Source organism: Miniopterus schreibersii (genome assembly GCF_964146895.1).
Source record: "Miniopterus schreibersii genome assembly, chromosome: 13".
Lineage (NCBI taxonomy): Eukaryota > Metazoa > Chordata > Mammalia > Chiroptera > Miniopteridae > Miniopterus > Miniopterus schreibersii.
Genome location: NC_138113.1, coordinates 9,344,376 through 9,360,618, shown reverse-complemented (window position 1 = coordinate 9,360,618; position 16,243 = coordinate 9,344,376). Strand labels below are relative to the sequence as shown.

At 51.4% G+C, this 16,243-nt stretch overlaps 1 protein-coding gene across 2 annotated transcripts in view; it reads right to left on the bottom strand.

The window, feature by feature from the left end:
• KLHL29 (kelch like family member 29) overlaps positions 1–16,243 on the bottom strand; it is a 249,194-nt gene that overhangs the window by 174,765 nt on the left and 58,186 nt on the right. Inside the window, exon 2 of one of the 2 annotated variants that reach the window (XM_081156708.1) lies at positions 8,009–8,116. The gene's annotated coding sequence lies outside the window, so the exon portion shown is untranslated. Of the gene's footprint in view, positions 1–8,008; positions 8,117–16,243 lie in introns of those variants that run through there. The other variant, XM_081156707.1, reaches the window with a different exon arrangement.

Genomic DNA, 16,243 nt, shown 5'->3' with positions numbered 1-16,243 from the left:
TGTAAATCACTTTGCATAGCCCTTGGTACCTGGTCAGCACTTAATACCCATTGCTTATTCTACAGAGTAAATTCTGCCTGAGCCCAGAAAACGGGTGATGCCTCTGGCCGGGGTGGGGAGGGCGGGCTTCAGAGAGGCCAGGCCCCAGCTCTTAAGGGCTGACACCACAGGCGAGGAGTGGCCGAGTCCTCCTGCTGCCGGTGCCCTGGTCAAGCCTCATTCTAAATGGATTATTGTTTATTGGCAGCTTATCCCATCTCTTGGGTGATAAATTATTTACCAGATAATGACTTCATGATTGTTAATGAGAGATGCCCCAAGGACATGCTGACATACCTTCTAGACCACAGTGCTAATTGTGGCCAAGTCCCAGAAGCCCCCATGTGGCCACCTCCGGAGTGTCACTCCTGGGGACAGAGCCCCACTGGCCCTTGGACATCAATCATGAATCTAAGCCCCTCACGGTAAAGATTAAAACAAAAAAATCTGAGATGGAAAGAGGGATGGGACATGCTTCCAGGTCCCAAAGCCACCCAGTGTCTCTGATGGTCACTCACTCACCATCTGGGTTTGGGCTGCTCAGAGCAGGAGTCCCTGCTGACCTGACTGAATGGGCTCCGCAAAGTCTGCAGACAACTGGGTGACATGGTGGAGGGCAGAGGTGCATGTGGTCCTGAAAGCATGAATTAAGAATTAAGTCCAGGACTTGGCTGGGGTCCTAGCCCCTTAGAATAGTAATAGCCAACCCTCGTCTAGAGCTGTTTCATGCTCTATTCCAGCTACTGTATTCTGTTCACTCACTAATTCTTACAACCACTGTATGAGGTGGGCATTATTATAATCCCTGTTTTGCAGATGAAGAAACTGAGGCACGGCGTGGTTCAATAACGACCTGAAGTTGCATAGCTGATAAGGGTCAGGGACGGGATTAGGACCCAGGTAGTCTGGTCTCACCATCTGTGCTCTTTCTTGACCACCCTGCTCTACTAGGCTGTTTACTATAAATGTCTCCCAAGTGAATAAATGGATGCTGTGAGGCCCCTTTGAATATGGGACACACCTTTCTACATGTGGCTTAAGTGTGAAATTGAGCCTATTGAGACCCCGGGTTGTCCAACAGAGCCCAGGGTGGCCTTTTTCCTGGACCCTGAACTGTGCCTAGAACAGTGGGAAGGAGAGCACCGGCCTGGGTGTGTAGTGTCCCTACAGGACAGTGGCCTTGGAAGGACAGTCTGTGCCTTGCCCTCGCTGCCCTACAGTGGGCGCTGTAAGCTGACCTGCCAGGTATGGCTGGCCCTTGAGCAAACAGGTGAGGCAGATTAAATGAGATGCGTGAGTAAAGCGCAGGTGCCAACACTCATCCCACAAACATTCGAGAGCCTTCTTTGTGCCAAGCTTTGGGGAGGAACCCCGTGACTGAGATGCAGCCCAAGCCCTCAGGGGACTCTCAGCGGTCTCCCAAGGCAGACTGGAAAACAGCCAGGTGCCAGGTAAGAGGGTTTGTGATAGAAGGGAAGGGGTGGGGCCGAGGGGCCCAGGAGCACAGCTAGAGGCCCTGAGAGCTGACTTTTTCTGTTACCAGTTCCTGTTTAGTGTTTAGTGTTTAGTATGTGCTCAGCTCTGCAGAGAGCTCTGCCCCCACAGAGCTCCCAGTGGTTGGGGGATGACTCTTGAGCACACTGGACAGTGAAAGGACTGCACATGACCCAAGAAGAATTGAATGGGTGCTGGGGAGATCTGAGGAGAGAAAATTCCCATGGGTGGGTAGCCTGGGAGTGCTTTGCCAGGAGATGGGCGGGGGCGGGAGAGGTGCTTCCAGGAGGTTCGGGCTTAGCCTGGCAAGTGCCCAGAGGTGCGATGCACACAGCTGGGTCAGTCAGAGGCACAGGGATTTGCCTGGATGGGAACAGAGGCCGTGTGTGTGCACATGTTTGTGTGTGCTCGCTGGGGGTAGGGGTCACAGGGGACAAGTTTGGCTGGTGTGGGGTCGGGTTTACTTGATCCCATACATGAAGTCGGTACCACAGCTCAGTGGGCACCTGCGCAAGAAGGCAAAGCACTCTGAGTGCATTTTAGAGCCTTGAACTGGTGCTAAATAAATAATCGCACCGTTTATTCTGGGATGGAGAGGCAGGATGCCTCCTCTACGCGCTAATGGGAGGGCGAGGCTCTCTGGCTGGCTGGGGGCTGCTTCATGAACTTCTGAGAAGGGTCCCTGGATAGACCCTCTCTGTGCGCTGACTTTCATTTCCCATTTTCAGCACCAGTCTGCGTACCTGGAGGAGGGGGGTCAGGTTAATTGTTACCTCCTGTGCTGTTACTGGGTTACTTTGTAAAAGCAGGAATATGCTTTTCATGATTTTTGTTGTTGCTACCTTGCGAAGCAGATGCTTTTATCCAAATGAGTGGCTACGAATCAAAAGGAGGGCCTGCGAGGGCTGCTAAGCTGTGACTGTCTCACAGGCGAGCTCCAGCTCTGTGAATGAGGCTTACGTCTCCTCCTTCCTTCTAGCATCCTGCTCACTTACAAGGGTAAAAACACGTACTGGCAGCTGTAATTAATGTGCCTCCGAGTGGCCTGGATGAGAGGGCTCAGGGGGAGGCCTCGGCCTGCTATGGCAGTTCTGTTCCCTGTTCAACCTGGTATAGATGGGTGACAGCCTGGGCCTGGCTCACCCTCAGTCTTCAGGCCTTTGGATTCATGATGAGTGGAAAGAAGGACAACCTGGTTGTGATTCTTTCAATTTTCTTCCTGGGTGGGGTTGGGATGACATTGAAGCCCAGAGATGGTCACTCAATGCTGGCTTAACACATAGTAGGTGCTCAACTAGTGTTTGTGGAAGACAGGCAGGCACATGATGGACACTTGCTCAGGGTTCTTTAGGCTTCAATACAAGGACTGGCAGTTGACATGCAGGCAGGAGGCACCTCTGGGTTAGGAACCAGGAGACAAGGACTCTAGTTCCTACTCTGGTTTGACCGGCTATGTGACCTTGGGCAAGACAGTGACCTCTCTGGGATTCAGCTTGCTCTGGGTATAATAAATGGCAATAATCCCTCTGGGCCCCCCCTCTGGACCAAGTACAGGGAATTATGTGAAAACACTTAGCAAACTAAAAGCACTAGGTCACAGAAGGAGGTAAAATAAGCCCTATGACCTTGGCCTTGGACATTCTAACAAATCAAGGGTGGGGCAGGGACTGCCCAGAGCATGAGGCTGCCAAAGAGTCTCTGAGCTCTCGTCTTTTTATACCTCCAGGTCTTTGCACAAGCTGTTCTTACTGCCTGGAACATTCCCTGAACACACATACACACACCTAGACTTTAACTTCTAGCTTAAAGTTATCTCTTTTTGGAAGCCTGTGGTTTTGACCAAACTAAGTTCCTGAGGACTCTGTGAGCTCCGAGTCAGTGACTTTGTCTCATTTGGTCACTGCTGTGTCTCCAGTGCCTAGATTGATGCCTGATACATAGCAGCTGCTCAAGAAATATTTGTTGAGTGAATGAGTCGTGCTCTATAGCACTTTGTATAAATTCCTATTGTATTTATCAAATCTTATAAGAATGTGTTTACTTGCTGGTCTCCCCACTGGACTGCTAGCTCCTTGGGGACAGGGCTTTTTATATGACCTTGCCGGACCCCAAACCTAGAACAATATAGTCTGTGGCAGAAGAAATGAAGGAATGAGTGGCCATAGGTATTCCTCCTGGCATCTATCATCATGTTACAAGAATTTATGATTGGAAGACAAAAGCTTAAAAGTTCTTCTGAGTGACCTGTGACTATTTGAGATCATCAAAAAGGGAGACGCATACCCTTACACAGTCAACGGACAAATGTATACATGGCGTGACTTGTACACAGAGCAGGAGGGACTCCGGCAGGGCTACTACTAGCCTATTCGGCATTTTTGTGCAAATTAGAAAGAGGCACCTCCCTCTGAACACTCACAGTGCATAGCAAAGCTTGCATAGTACAGGCTGGGTGTCACCCCCATGGCCCCTGAGCCAGGTGCCTTCCTGCAGACACAGACTCACAACTGTTCCCGCAGCCCTGGCTGCTGGGGCAGGTGTAAGGTAAGGAAGGAGACAGGTCACTTGGAAAATCAAATTTGGCCACAAAATAAACTCTGAGGTTTGCAGACAAGCTATTTCTAGCCCAGGTGCCAAATGTGGTTTTGCAGCTAGAGCGAGCTGCTGTGTGCTCCACCCCAGCCCCATCAGCTGATCCTGAGCTGGGCAGCAGGCTGGAGGTCTGAGGACAATGGGAAGGTGGGGGACAGCTGCAGGGTCTGCGTGAGGATGGACCAGTGCTGCTCGGGTGGTGCCTGGGCACCTGGCGTGGTTACATGGTCCCCTCAGGGTCTCAGCGCCCAGATGCCCAGTGGGAAGCAGGAGCTGCTCTGGTTCCCAGGGCAGGGCTGGGAGAGGCAGCATGGACAAAGGACAAGTGGATGACACAGCGTATGTGTTGGTAGTAGCCGCACGGAAACGTCTGCCCACAGGTCCGTCCTTGGGGTGGAAGCCACGGAGGCCACAGGGGGATGGATATGAAAGAAGAGGAGGGAGGAGGGACTGGGGAGGCAATGAAGCAAGACTTTCTGGAGTGAGGGAGGGAGAAAGGAAAGGATGGGGACTGTGTGGTCAGCGAGGGCACCTTCAGGACAGCTTTGCCGGGGAAGGCTGCCCTGGGTGCGGAGTCCCAGGCACAGCCCACGCTGCTCTCTAGCAGGACAATCCCAGGTCTCATGAATTCTGGAAACATTTGCAGTGTCTTCCCAGGATGTAAGACTCCCAGGGGGACAAAGAGCCTGGGGGGCAGTGCTGAGACAGTCCCAGGGATGGAGGCTGGGGATGACAGCATGGGCGCTCCTCAGCACAGATGGAGATCGGCACTTGTCCCTCACCACCTCCAAAGCCTAGGCTAATGCTACTCTTGGCTCAGCCTTTGGTTCTGCACAAACCAGGTCCTCGGCTTCACCTCCTCTCAGCGCCACCCCAGCAAGGGCCACACACTGCAGTGCAGGTGTCAGATGTCACTCCTGTTGGCTGGTCTGGCCCCACACCCCTGGTTACGGGGTGAATATCATCAAACCACTGACACATGGAGAGGAGCCCTCCGTGTTTGCATTTTGGAGCAAGACGCACAGAGCCCAGTGATCTGGTCCAGTTTCCATAGGAAAGTGATAGCTCCTTCCACGGGCACCGAGGTCACAGTGGCCCGTGGAACCTTCCCATTTTCTTGGGAATCGGTGGGCGTCCTTCGTGTGAGGGAAAGCGAGGCCCAGACTGGGCCATGATCTGTGGTGCTCCCAAGAACAGTGGTGGCTGGGTGAGCAGTGATGTATTTACTGAAAGCCCGGCAGGTGCTGGGCAGGAGCGGTGGACAGGAGAAAGCAGAGATGAGTCAGAGGTCTGCAGCTACTGGCCAGGCGGTAGGGAAGACAACAGGGGTTCAAGGGGGACCCCAGTCTGGTGGGTGAATAGAGATCGGAAGCCATACGAGGTGTATCCTGTCAGGTATGCCCCGTCCCTCCCCATCCCAAAATACACGCATCTCGAAGGCTGGGCTGAACAAGACCCACGTGCCACCTGCGGCAGTGGTGGAGTACAGAAGACCCAAAAGAGGAACGACCGAACCCATCACTCCTGTCCTCTCTGTCCCCCTCACCTCACCCCCTGCCACACTCACAGTGCCTGCAACTCAAAGGCACATCCTAGGGAAGCTGCCCTCTGTGAGGACCATCTCCTCAATCTCTCCCCAGACGCTAACTCCGCCTCTGCCCCCTCTAGGAGCTGGGAAGGCCATGGTCACTAAAGCCAGGCTTGCCTGGCTAGTTTTCCAGCTCTCCTCCAACCCGACAATCACAGAAACAACCAGGACAGCTGTCCAGCTGGTTGGTAGTGCCATTAGGCATGTGTCAACAGCCCACAGCTCTCGAGGTGAGAAACCCCTCTGCCCCCGCTAGCCGCCCCCACTGGGCTGCTGGGTGGCAGCAGGCTGGATTGCAGTGGATGTTTCTTTCATTTTGGCAGCTGATCCAGGCCCAGCCCAGGGCCTCCTCTTGCTTCCTGCTGACAACCACGGCTCCCCGTAACCCAGGATCCCACGGCTGCATTTTCTTGTCTCTGTGCAAGGGCTCTGGGAGTGGAGGGCCAGCCACAACCCTACCGTCTCTGAGTCCAAAGAAAGCTCTCTGGCCAGATGAGAATGTGGACATGGCAGGAGCCTTGTTGGTCTGCTGCTCTGGCCCCTGCTGCAGAAGGCAGCTGGAGTATAGGCCATCAGTTGGCCCCAGGAAGAAGCCATGAGGCTCCTGGTCGAGACACCAGAGTGTGGCACTGTGGAGAACACAACACCAGGCCCTATGTGTTGTGCAGAGGTGGCTTTGGCCCATGGATGTCTACAGGCACAAGTGACACCAAGACATGTTAGGCTGGGACAGCTCAGGCTCAACTGTCCTGAATCCCAGTGCCCAGACCCCCACCCTCCAACTTTCATTCCAGGCCGAACCCCCCGACCCTCGGGAAAAGGCATAGGGGTGAGTGTTGGCAACTCCAGCTCCAGACTCCCCGCTTCTGTCGGCACATTCCTGGCCGGCCGGGTGTGTGCGAAAGCGACCTTGCAGCTTCTTTTCCATCCGGTTTCTGCCCTCACAGGTAGGCCGTGTCCCCCCAACTCCCCCGGCTGCCTGGTCTTCATATCTAGGTCTGAGAATCCTGAATTGAAATTTTAGGCCAGACTTCTATAAATTTAATCCAAGAAAATAATGAAATGATTATGTAGAGATGCATACACAAAAATGTTTGCTATGGTATTGTATGTGAGAGAGAAATATTAAAAACAAACTGAATGTCCACCATTAGGGCCCAAGTTAGGTAAATCATGTAGATTATTATATAAATGAAGCCTTTTAAAACGCTATAGATTTGTATTTACTGGCATAAAAAAGGTACCTGTGACATATTGTAAAGTCAGAATAACAGGTCATAAGGCAGTACATACAGTAAAATCCCATTTGTGTGTGTGCCCATGCATGGGTGTGTGTGCATGTATGTGTGTGTGTGTGCATACATGTGCACACACTTTATGTATGTGCATAAGAAAAAAGCCTGGAAAGAGGCACTAAAATAGTTATTGGAATTGTAATAATTCATATAATTTTAGGTACTATCTTTAAAATATTTTCATTATGAACAAATATTCTAACAGCATTTAATAATGCTATTTTTGCCCTGGCCAGGATAGCTCAGTTGGTTAGAGCATTATCCTAATTTGCCAAGTTTGGGGGTTTGATCCCTGGTCAGGTCCCATATAACAATCAACCAATGAATGCATAAATAAGTGGAACAACAAACTGATGATTCTATCTCTCAAATCAATAAAATAAAATAAAAATTAAAAAAATAATGCTGCCCAGCCAGGCATAGCTCAGCAGTTGAGCATCGACCTAGGATCCAGGAGATCACAGTTTGATTCCCGGTCAGGGCACATGCCCGGGTTGCGGGCTCGGTCCCCAGTTGGGAGTGAAGGAGGCAGCCGATCAATGACGACTCACTCATCATTGATGTTTTAACTCTCTCTCTCTCCCTCTCTCTCTCTGAAATCAATAAAGATATATTAAAAAAATAAAAAAATAATGCTATCTTAATAATGACAAAAGTTAAATTACAAAAGAAGAATTACAGTGTGAGAAGCTTAGAGGTCACCTGGCTACTGGCCACCCCTAGATCTGATCTTCTGGAGACCATGGGACCCAGGAAAGCGAAGAAAAGGTACAACAATGCTAGGAGGTTGATCGCAGGAGGATCAGGGCCCCGTTGGCTTAGTGAGGCTCTGAGCACCAATTCATCCCACATCTATGGTAAAAATGTCACCCACCCAAAGGGCCAGGGAAGCAGCTACATTTCCCTCATTTCCCCCATAAAATCAGTGTTAGAGAAGATAGCTGGCTGTGCCCAACCTAATGCCTTTCTCTCAGCTCAGGTGAGCTGAGCAGAGACCTACCTTGAGCCGTCCGTCTCTGGCAAGCTCGGGATTGGTCCCCAGGATGCAAAACCCTTGACGGCCACCAACACTTATCACGGCGTGAGCATCACCAGGAGGCCAGACCGTCTGGAAGTAGAAGGGAAAAGAGTGGGGTTGGGTAGGAAAAGGTACCCTCTTTTGCTAAATGTTCTCTTTGGAGTTCCCGTATCTTGGATAGTCCCCACCCTAAGTGGACGCCTGTCCCTGTCTTGGAATTCTGGGTATGGATGACCTCACACAGGGTGGGCCCAGGGTAAGGGGGCCAAGTGGGCAGCACAGAACCCCCGGGGGCAGACGCCGCTTCCCCTCCCCTCCCATTCCCCCCAAACACACAAAGCCCTAATCCCCACAGTGGAGCCATTCACGTTGAATACGGGAGAAAATAATTGCATTGCCTTCCATCTAATCCAAACCAAGAAGCTCCAGAGATGGGAGAGAATAAGAAATTGAAGTCTTTCATCTAAGACTGAAAAGAGAAAGGACACAAACTCTAGAGTTACAAAAACAAATCATTAGCTTTTAGACAATGGGCAAGAAGACCTTGAGGAGGGAAAAGATGGGTTTCCTGGAGAGAATTTTTTAAAAAAAGATACAGATTTAACACCTAGAAGAAAGAGGCCATGTATTATGGAGGGGCAGGGCTATTCCTAGGTCCCCCTTTCCCGTGTAATCTATGTGAAAGCCATCTCACGGCAGGGAGCGGCATCCTCCCCTGCAAAAACGCACGGCTGTCACTGTCTGGGAATCAATATATTTTTCTAAACTGAATATATCATTATCAATTGATTTTCCTTTTTCCTCTTAGCACTCCAGAGTCCCGGATGGCAGGGGAAAGCTTTAATGTGATATGAAGGACTCGGACAGGTAAATAAGTTATTGTAAACTGATTCCACCTTAGGACGAGCCGCTCCCCGACAACGCGACGGGTCCTTCTTGGAGCCTCTCAACCCGAGGGTTCTCAGCCGCCACCGACAGGGATGCACGCCAGCCATATCAAATAGCCATTTGAAAGCTGAAGGTGGCAAAAATATTATTTTTCCCAAGGATAGAATGTCCCCTTTATGATTAAGAAATAACCTCTGTGGGGAAGCGAAGTAAGCCAAGGTCACCATTTAGTTTTGATGCTGAGCCAGAGTCGTGAGTGCATTTCCTCTACCGAGCGCATGTGAGGCACGTTGATAAATCTATGCTTTTGGCCGCAGGGTATCGACAGTACTGGTGATAATAAGATGATCGATGCATTTCTGGGAAAGGTCTTTGGCAGATATGTGTCGGTGAAGAGAGAGGTCTGGGAGACAGCGGTCAGACCATTTTGAGATCCTTGAGAATCTCATTCATTCACTTACCCACCCATTCATTCCATAGATATTTGCTGAGTGTCTGCCATGTGTCAGTCTGTAGTCTAGGCACTGGGAATACATGAGTGAATGGAAGAGAGAAAAATAAATTCCTGCCCCATGGAGCTCATTTTCTAGAAGTGGCTGGAAACACACCATAAGCAAAAAATGTAAGCAGTAAGTACAAATTATGTATCTATTAGAAGGTGGTCAGTGCTACTTATGAGAGAAGAAATAAAGCAGAGCATGAAGTTGGGGGATTGTGGTGCAGTTTAAGGGGGGTGGTCAGGGTAAGTCTCGAGAACATGACATTTGTGCTCACATGAAGGCAATAAGGGAGCAAGGTCTGCAGGTACCTGGTGGGGGGCAGCGTTTGGGCACAGGGAAGAGCCAGTGCAAACACCCTGGTGGGACCATGCATGTCCCTGGATCATCCAGAGGCCACTGTAGCTGGACAGGGAGGTTCCAGCAGGAGATCAGGCTGGAGAGGTGAGTGTATAGATCATGCAGGGCCTGTAGGCCTCTGTAAAGGCTATTAGCTAATTAAGAGTCCAAAGATCCTGGCCACCAGACTTAGAGGGCGTTCTCAGTCTCTTGAGACAGACCTCTCTGAGTCCAGTGCCAGATTAATATGCTTCCCTTCTCTTTAACCCAGGTGGCTCAACTCTCCAGGTTGTGCGGGATGCATACGGCACAGGCCAGACAGGAGCCGGGAGGGAAGCAAGCCACCAGGCTGTCTAACTAGTTCTGATGACAATGGCATCTCTAGAGGAGATAACTAAAATGAGATTCTGAACAAAAATAACCCGCATGCAAAGCCAAGTTTATTGAGACTTTTCCCTAATGTGCTTATGAAAAGATCCTAACAAGAGCTGACGCGTTAGATATTACAGGCTGTGCTGGGTATCGTCTGTCTTGCCCTCCAGGTGTGCTTTCCTCCCATCCTGTGCCTCAGGAGGCTCACCTGATCTGCATGCAGGGCACCGCTGGAGCTCTGAGACCCAGCACAACTTCTGGTTGGGTTCAGCCAGTGCAGGAACCAGCAGGAGGCTGGGGATGGAGTCCGGTCCTCCCCCCTCCTACTCTTCCTCCCTGCAGTGCCTTCATGGGCTGGTTGTGGCCCTCCGCTGAAGGTCATGGCTCTGGTTGGCATGGGAGGGCTCCACATAACTCTCTCTCTGGGTTCCAGTAACAGCTCTCTCCCCTGCCCCTTGAAGGCTCAAAGTCCAGAATGCCCCACACCCATCAGGAGCCCTGGGGTATCTATTACACTGTTGTGACCTTTTCGCACTGTGCTCACACCTTTGTGAACAGTCCTCTCACTTAACTCTCTTCAAACCGCACATTGGAACGTGTCCTTTCCTAAGACCCTGACGTAACGGACACATTCTCAGAGGTGGTTGAAGGCAGGACTGTGGAAACAAGGCAGATCTGAACTGGAATCCCGACACTGCCCCTTACCTTTGTGACATGGCAAAGCTATTTAATTCCTATGAATTTTCCTTACCCCTTCCTCAAAACTAGAGAAACCGGCACATAACTCTCATCCTCAGGCTCAGCATCAGCATCTCGATATTGTGATCGCCCACTCCCAGGGCAAGGAGCTCGCGCCTCATGGCATCTTGCCCACCCCAGCCAGCAGCTCCTCTCGTGGGGGTTTCTAAGTGTTCTCAGCTCACTCTGGCATTAGTTTATGTCTCAGTGATTTTACCTATTTCCTCTCCTTGTACCCAACCTCTCCTCCTCGCTGTCCAATCCTGGGCATGCTGAGAACAGACATTATCTTCATATTGGAGTCCCTGCTCCACAGCACCCCTCACATGGTGGTGGGTGGGTAACAGACCCCCCCCCCCCCCATTCATTGTACTTTTGTCTTAGGAGGCCTAGAGCTACATCCATGCACCTCAACTCATTCTGCTCTAATGAGATGCATGGTATTTCAAGTGATTTTAAAGTAAATGTCTAGAAAGCGATTTCTAGTAATGATTTTGTTCCCCAGCTAACACTGTAAAAACTTAAGTTTTCAAAGATCACAGCCGGCGAAAACGAATCTCGGGAATGAACCCAGGAGCTGATGGGAGACAGGTAAGGCTCCCACTTCCAGGTGAGGGGAAGGCGCTACTTCGGGACTTGACTTTTGACATCTCTGGTTAAACTGATCCTTTCTCTTTCACTAATTTCATCATTGAAGGGCAGCGTCCGGACTTAAGGACAAGAATATTAAAAAGCCAAAGGATGAGGGACCCTTTAATTTCATCTTAAAAATACAATAGGTAGTAAGTCAATGCCTGTGAAATGGGCCTCATGTTATTTACCTTCTCAAGGAACTTAAGAGATGCTAATTGGGTTTGACACACAAAGGCCAATATAAAAGCAAGAGCCTCCAGTGGGCCATTTGGGTTCAGTAACTGCCTAAACACTAGGAGTTCTTCAAAATTAAACTCAAAGAAATTTTCGAGACCCATTGTGAGTCTAAGTTTATAAATAAAGATGGTTCCTGACATGAACCAAATTGATAGCCTAGAGAATTACAAACAAGGGCCCCAGGGGGTTTTTTACTTCCTTATCAAAGAGACCAAGTTTTTGGAGAGAAACTGCCTTAAGATAGGAGAAACCAATTAGGGACTCTCCCCTTCGATGCAGGATCACAGAGCAGCCCTGCCTGGGTCCTGACCACGCTGCCCAATTATGGCTCCAGCCCCGAGTCGCTCACCACCCCTCAGCCAGCTGGAAATGAGGATTCTTTCTTCCTTGGAAGAAAAAAAGCAAAGGAACTGGAGGTTGGAGACCATGCGGAGTAAAACCACTCCTGCCACCCTCCTGTCAGCCCAGGGGAGGACCCTGCAGCACCTCTGGCCCGGGGCGTGGGTGTCTGTCCTGTGCCCTCCTCCTGCGGGGGCAGCTCTCATTCACATTCTCTCTTAAGAAGAGAGGAAAAAGGCCGTCCATTAATAATATCAACCATGGGCTCACCAAAGCCTGTGGGCATCTCGCCAACCCCCAAATAATCGCTCTCAGAATGTTTATCCATCAGGAGCATGACAGTTCATGGGCCAAGGGGTCCGGAAAGAGCTGCTTTTAAAAGGAGAGAAGGGAGATGCCAGGATGGAGAATCCTATGGGAGCCCACCCAGCGCAAGGCAGAAATTTCCTCTTTCCATTAAGGAGCCAGGATTGGCCACGCGGAGATCCATTACATATCTTCCACGTCAGGGATGCAGGGCCAGCAAGCTTCTGTGTGGGCACGTGTTCTCCACACAGCAGATCTCCAGGGGCCACAACTCCTGACAGGGCCGCAATAACCCTCTCATCAGGCTCCAAGTCTACTAAGCCTGTCTCCTTCCACTTTCTCATTTACCTTTCCTGCCACGTTGATGAGGTGGTTACCATTATTACTCCCATTTTACAGATGAGGAGACTGAGGCTTGTGGAAAATAAGACTTGCCCAAAGTTAGACGGCAAATAATGAGGGAGGGAGGCAGAACTGGAAATAGGGATCTGTGCCTCCCATCCCATGCCTTGTTCCACATTACCCGGCCACCTTGTTTCTGGGGCCCCAGTGATGAGACTAGAGGTGTCCTGTGTTCACTTTGGAGTCACCACCTCCGGCTGAATGAAGTACAGGTGTCAGCTGAGCTCCTCATGCCAATCAGTTGCTGGTGAGTCCAAACCAACCCTGTGACCGACTGGTGCCCCCGACCTCCACCGCCCGCCTCTCAAAGTCCCCAGAGGCCCTGGTGGTGATCAGGTTCCCAAGCGATCCGCTCACCTGCGCAGACCCTCCTGCAACAGCGAGGCCACAGGCTGACCTCACCCTGACCACCGACCTCAGTCAGCAGCAGGGCAGCTCAGGGACCCTCCACCACTGATTTCTTTCTGATGAAAGAAATTCAGTTCTACGGAGTAACTTTGTGGGGTAGGGTGCAGGGTCATGAACCATTTATAACATCTAAGGGTCTTTGCCCCCTTGCCCACTGCAGGAACCAATGACAGTACCCTCGAGCCATGGAGGCTGCATGCATCACCTGACTGACTTCCCGCAAATCTGCCACTCCTGGACCTCATCTAAGGGCACAATGCTGCCACCCCCCTCTCCTAAAGCCCCCAATTCCTCCTCCCCCTCTAGCTCCTGCCACACAACAGCACTGTTCAGACAGTGCGCAGCGTGACCTGTTCTCTCTCATCCCCACTCCAGCTGTCTGGGTCTAGACCTCCCCACCTCTCACCTGGACCACAGCAAAAGCCCCCCAAGTGGCCCCTCTGTAGCCAGAGGGATTGCGCTCAGTCCCAGAAGGGGTCACAGTACATCCTGTCTCAAATTCCTTCATGGCCTGGCCCCCAGAGGACTCCGGAGATCAGACTTGTCCCAGTGTCCTGTGCTGCCCCCCGGCCTCATGTACCTCAGACACCCACCCACGTCCCCCCCAATCCCCCCCAGACCTCCTCCCACCTGCCTCCGCTCCTTTTCCTCCTGAAAACTCCTCTCCAAAAGTTTTTCTGGACTCTCCGGATCACAGACACTCTTGAGGCAAATCACTGGAGAACATCAAGATAAGGGCACGCATGCCACCCTTGATGGCCCACCCTCGGTCCCTCTTGTCTCGTTTGGACAGGAAAATGGGCAGGTGAGGAAAACACAGCCTGATTGTAATCTAAATTAGGTCAAGACTCTGCTAGACACCCAGACCGAACATTCCAGGAAAAAAAAGCAAGTCAAGTCCCCCTCATTAAATTAACCAGGATTCCTCTGACTCAGCCCACCACCCAGGGCCAGCACAGGTGCCCCTCACCCCTAGTGAATGCAGATTTGCTTGGCACTGACACCAGAACTGGCCCGACCCTTCCCTATTCTGAAGACTATAAGATAAGGTGAGGGGCAGGGGGGCCAGGTGCCCTAATAGCCTGCCAGGCCCACAGTGGCATTGAAGATGTCAGCAGAGTGCACTGCAGCTGGCACGTAGTAGATGCTCAGTAAAGCTCTGTTGAAGGAAGGAAAATGCCTACAAGACTCAACTCGTTTTCGACAGTTTTGCTGCGAACATCTGGAAGTTCACACCACAGTTTCGTGATTGGAATACAAATCACTTAAAAAAAAAATTAGACATTGCTTCCAGATTTCGCTCTTATAAACAGGCCTGCACCCTCCCTTTAAATTGCAATAATTTCTTCCCAGATGTTGCTGCTCCTTCAGACCCATAAATTTAAGCTTTTCGTGATGATGTTCCACACTTGCGGGTGCTGTGAGCTCTCTGGAGTGTTTCTGCATCTCCACTCCCTCATTAGAGCGCCATGTGGACCCCGGGAGAGGCCGGGCAGGCGCTGACATCCCTAATTTACTGACAGGGAGGCCAGCTGCCGACGTTACTGAGCTGGATTGCGGTGGGTATGGGATTCCTCTTCTCCAGCACCTTCCAGGCCACTGTGTGGGGTGGGACATCTGTGGAGGCTCGGTACCTACCCCATGTTGGCCAGAGCGGTGCTGCCCACTTGAGAGATTAACTCAGGTGTGAACAGTCTCCTCCTTGGTTCCCCCTGACACTCCGGGGCCAGGCTAGAATATTTCGACAGGACTTGCCTAGTCTTGGGGAGTCAGACACAACAGGGGCCAGGAGGTGGGTGAGAGCAGTGGGAAGAGGGGGTGATCTGTGGCAGTTTGCTCCCCAGCCATTCTCCAGGACGGCGCATTCTAGGTCCAAGGGGTGGCCCCCATCTTGGCATCAACCACAGATGAAATCACACCCAGGCAAGAGCCTGCCTCAAATTTGGACCCCACAAGCAGAGCTGGGAAGAGACTAGGACTTTCCTCTTCCCTTCCACCTGCCCTGTCCCTTTCCTGGTGACCAACCCTGAGGATCAGGGTGACTGACCCTCAATTCTTCATGGGAGCCTTTGACCCGGACCCCATGCACTCAGGTAGCCAGCCACATCAGAAAACACCTCAAGCCCTCTTTCTGGGCCACAGCTGTACACATGAAGGGGTTGGAGACAGTGGTGGGGACAGGGGGGGCAGCCACCAAGCAAGTTGACTGGATCCAGCGTCTGCTCACTGCCAGGTTAGAATGAACCAGGGCTGGTCAACACCTCAGCTGCTAGTGCCCAGGGTCCCTCAGCATCCCCTGCCCCTTTGGGCATTGGCTTCTTGACAGCTTTAGAGAGAAGTGATTGGAAGAAGTGACCTCATGGGCTCAGTGGGTTTTTGTCCTGTCATAAAGATACAGAGAGCACTGAGAACTCCCAAATCGGAATCCTGCAGCCCCACTCGTGGTCTGCATGACATGATCAGAGCTTCATTCTGGATTTTCATCTTAGTCCTGGACACACCCCGTTCAGGAGCTGGCCCGGGCTGTGTAGTGGTCGTGAGCATGGAAGATGTATAATCCCAGAGTCCGGAATCTCAGCTCTGCCATTTAATGGCAGAGTGATCACACTGGCGACTGCCACCACTCCACTCCCACTCCCTGCCTCAACCTCCTCCTCTGTGCAATGGGAATAATATTACTAAATATCTTTGTCGTTCCAAGGGTTAAATGCTCGACTTTTACAAAGGCTCTCAGCTTAGCCCATGGCACACATAATGGGTGGCTATAACCTTTATTACCGCCATGCCTGCCAACTGAACACAGGTGTCCCTAAGATGCATACAGTGCCATTGGGGGGACTGGGAGCCACACTAAGGGTGCCTTCTCACCTACCGCCCCCTGAAGAAGTGAGCACGAAGGGGACAAATAAATGGGGAGGGATCTGCCTTGGGAGCCAGTTGAGCCAGTTGGCGGACCATGTGTACAGGAGTCCTAGGGCGATGTGACACTGGTCAGTGACCACACTCTGCTCCCTCCAGCGATCTCCCCGAATTTCTTCCAAGAGGACAGTTTCAGCTT